Genomic DNA, 4,100 nt, shown 5'->3' with positions numbered 1-4,100 from the left:
GTGATGGATGTTGAGTGCGATAGAGTTTGAAAGGAAATAAAGTTTATCATTAAAAAAAAAGAAATAATGAAATACAATTCGAGGTGACAACAAAAGTGACTGGATGAAGTGTCTGGCTTTTATTATGTTTCACTATGAGTTGTGTCTCTCTATATCGCATTTATCACCTACATACACATTGAAATTCTGGTGTTTAATGCAAATAAGCTCAACAACAACTGAATAAATAGTTATCAAAATTTCATAGCTATAAAGTGTCTAAATATTGAATTTGGATTACAGTATAGACTATTCAAAACCACAATACTTATAATATGATTAAATTCGATTACAACATATAATCATGAGTGTATTCAAATACTCAGGGTAATTAATGATAAGCCTCAATAACAAATAGAAATTATCAACCAAAGTTGTTGGTTAATCCTAGATAAAGCGGCATGGGTTGAATTAAAACATATATGCACATATCACACATTAAATATTCACTGATATGATAGGTAAACCAAAATACATGCTAGGGTCTTAGAAATGTGTTCTGTACCTGGACCTTGGTCTAGAGAAGTTGGGAAAAGTCCCTTGGGGGACGGTAAATTAAATTAAATTGAATTGAGCTTTTATATAGCGCAATATCCACTAAATGTGCTCAAAATGCTTTACAAGTTAACTGCAACGGTACAAGAAAATCAGCCATACGTGCTCTGTAGGATTCTACATACTGGATGTTGATCGAGTTGTTCGGAATGTTATTTTATGGGCCGATTGGCTCGCTAAAGCCAAGCGCAAGGAAGCCAACGTGATTTCTGTTGTCATGTAATCTATTTGGGGGCTCTAATGTGAAACGCCATTGCATTTCACGGATATGGGTTTTCCCCTTAAACTGCGTTGCTAATCAAATAACTCTTCGTGTTGTTTGGAGTCTTGTGCACTATAAATTTACATAAGAAAGTTGTCATTGAAATAGATTGATACGTTTAATCATTGTCGCGTATTTTCCATTTATACGGCGCGATATTATACGATATTTGCTTGATTTGAATCATTTGGTGCATTCCTTGATCTAGTGGTTATGGAAGATCACGCAAAGGTTCTGATCTAATCTGAGTCTTTTAGTCTATTTGCTAACACACCTTTAGGGCCTTCAGCTCTGGCATGATTCAACTCTCTTTTTACTAACCATCTATCTAGTACAATAACTGCAAATATCTTCATTTGATAGCTTGGTTATGTTTGGTGGTAAACTTCTAAGGGTACGCAATCGAGCTTGTGGTCAAGTTCTCCTCCAGATCCGGGAAACACTGCAAACTATAACATATATTACGTTATACGTTTTTTAACGGCTTTAAATTGGAAGTTGGCAGCTTCCCTGACGATGTAAGTGGATGCAATTGGCAATGGAGGTCAATTTGAAATAATAATAACAATAATAATAATAATAATAATAATAATAATAATAATAATAATAATGATAATGATAATAATAATAATATAATAATAATAATAATAATAATAATAATAATAATAATAATAATAATATAATAATAATAATAATAGATCTTTATTGTCCATAAATATGGCAATTTGTCAATTATTTACACTTGTTATAACGTTATATGATAACTATAACATTGAACAGATATTTCACTCCTACTTATTTACTCTCTCTCTCTCTCTCTCTCTCTCTCTCTCTCTCTCTCTCTCTCTTCCTCTCTTTCTTTCATACGTGCGATATACACAACATAAACGTAATCATTTCATTTTCAATTCGTTACATTTGTCGCAATTCGACACCAAACATTATCATCATTATCAATTGACAAAGTCACTGCTGCGGGGACGCTATCTTCTCTAAGCTTGGAAAGAAGCTTATGGATTTTGGAGTGAAAAGAATCACTTGGTGGCTGCCATCTTACTAAGGTTAAGAATCTATCAAAAGGCGGTCAAATTTCACCATTTGAGCTTGGTAGGAAATTGAAGTTTTTTACCTGTTTTTAATGAAGTTTTAAATTGATCACTTCGACCAAATAGATAAATCATGAAAATGTAAGAATGTCGAGGAAACCACCCAAAGCTGCTGCTTCCAGTTACACATAGAAGGTGCTGTCCAAATGGACGACAAACGCAATTAATTTATGAGAACTTGCATAGGATACATCTAACCTGATTAGTACATTTTTCACAACTTTATGGAATAGCCTGCTGACAATCTTCCCAATATTGTCGGTCTCCACAAAAATATCATGTGCAGGAAACGCCACCCTTCCCAACACAAACAATGCATAGATTTCGGTGGACCCAGGATCCGCTGAGAGCAGAATTACTAGTTTCGGCTTCAAAGGCCGACTTAGTCCTTGTGAATTTGAAGTTACGTGTGTGTATTTTTTTACTTTCAGTAATAGAGGGATAGAACAACAAGCAGCTTATGAATACTCATGGTCGATCAGCTCGATCTTGTTATAATGCAGGCCCTAATGTTTGGAATTCTCTGTCCAAAACAGTGAGAGATACTTTTATTGTGTTGTATTATCTCGGTTTTATTTGTATCTGTCATTTGATAGTATGTGTGTTATTAGATTATTGCTACAAATATTTGATTTTATGCCATGATATTATTGCCAATGTAAAGCGCATAGAGCACGACATCGTCATGACTATGCGCTATAGAAATGCTATTTATTATTTTTATTATTATTAATACCAAATTATCTATGTAATTGATGTTTATGCTTTAAGTATCTTTTATACAACTCCAGTGCGTTATATACTTGTAATCGAATCATTAGCTGCCCATTGGTCATCATGGCCTGTGACTTCTGCCCACCAGGCTATATATATTTGGCTATGGCCTCTTAAAGTTTGAAATATGCTCCCCATCCAAACATCAGTGATTTGATTGTGGTGATTTGAAAAGCGATAAAATGAGATGAGGCGGGGACGAAGAGGCGAACGATTAGGGTAGATGTGAGGGAAAAGAAGGAAAAATACACTAACATTGTACTTTAAATGTAAACTACAACGACGTTTATTTGCTCTTGTTACCGCGATAGCTGTTGCTACTGCTGCTGCTGCTGCTGCTGGTGGTGGTGGTGATGATGATGATGATGATGATGATGATGATGATGATGATGATGATGATGATGATGATGATGATGATGGAGACAAAATTCGACAATTAAAGAAATGTAACTCAGAGATAATCTTACTGCGTCTTTTCCACGTAACGAAAACCACCGATTGAAAATAATATACAACAAACATCTTGACCGGCAACGCCCAATCTGATCCTAAAGTTACTCACCAACAGTCACGCAATGACTCGCAGGTCCCAATCGCTTACTATTATTTTACTTCCACTCATAACATGAATGCAACAGTGGGCAGCGTGGGGTCTCGCCATGCATGTGGTGAAAATGGTATAGCTAGTAATGTATGCATAGTCAAAGTGAGTACAATGATAATATAGCACACGAAGAGTCCAATTAATACTGAGCCAGCTGTCACCATCTCTCTTGCCTCTGTGTGATATTGACGCAACTTGTTGTTGCGAGGAACACTGGCCATACTAAAGGATTTCAGTAGATCAATGCTTCTCTCCTACTCACCCACAATGGTGGGAGACCGTTGTACGTGAGCAAAATTATATAAGTGAAGTGATGTATAATACATATAAAACCGATTTCATATGAGTTATCGGGTTGTTATTATTTCCATCTATTGTTTAGCAGAGCGAGGACTTAGGAATTGGAATGATATTGTTTTTATTTTTCTTCCTCCCCTTTCGTGGCAATAGCAGTGGTAAATAGGGTGTGTGATGAATAATGTATCGAGCCAATAGTGTGCACGTTCATTCCGATATCCGTCAGCCTGGCCTCTGTGTGTGTCCTGTGCCCAAACAGGGTTACAGTTACAGTTACACCTTGTGAATAATTACGTGTGTTTTAGTAGTGTGTGTATACAATGTGTATTTATTGAAGTGATGGATTTTAACTAATCGTGATCCAATATTTGTCATGCATATATCAGAGAGTATCTGTTATTCAACTTTGGAATGTTTTACACATCCCATGTTTGTCAATTGTTCTTATTTATTTATTTCTTCT

At 35.6% G+C, this 4,100-nt stretch overlaps 1 protein-coding gene across 4 annotated transcripts in view; it reads left to right on the top strand.

Moving 5' to 3' along the window:
• The first annotated feature begins 3,540 nt into the window (after positions 1 to 3,540).
• Positions 3,541 to 4,100, top strand: part of LOC144966210 (uncharacterized) — an 84,087-nt gene continuing 83,527 nt past the window's right edge. For all 4 annotated transcript variants that reach the window (XM_078902387.1, XM_078902385.1, XM_078902386.1 and 1 more), the window contains exon 1: positions 3,541 to 3,623. The gene's annotated coding sequence lies outside the window, so the exon portion shown is untranslated. The remainder of the gene's footprint in view (positions 3,624 to 4,100) is intronic.

The sequence above is a fragment of the Berghia stephanieae genome, chromosome 2 (assembly GCF_034508935.2).
Source record: "Berghia stephanieae isolate SIO BIC M18660-M18661 chromosome 2, UCSD_Bste_1.3, whole genome shotgun sequence".
NCBI lineage: Eukaryota > Metazoa > Mollusca > Gastropoda > Nudibranchia > Aeolidiidae > Berghia > Berghia stephanieae.
The sequence above is the reverse complement of the archived record's forward strand: the minus strand, read 5'-3'. Positions and strand labels throughout refer to the sequence as shown.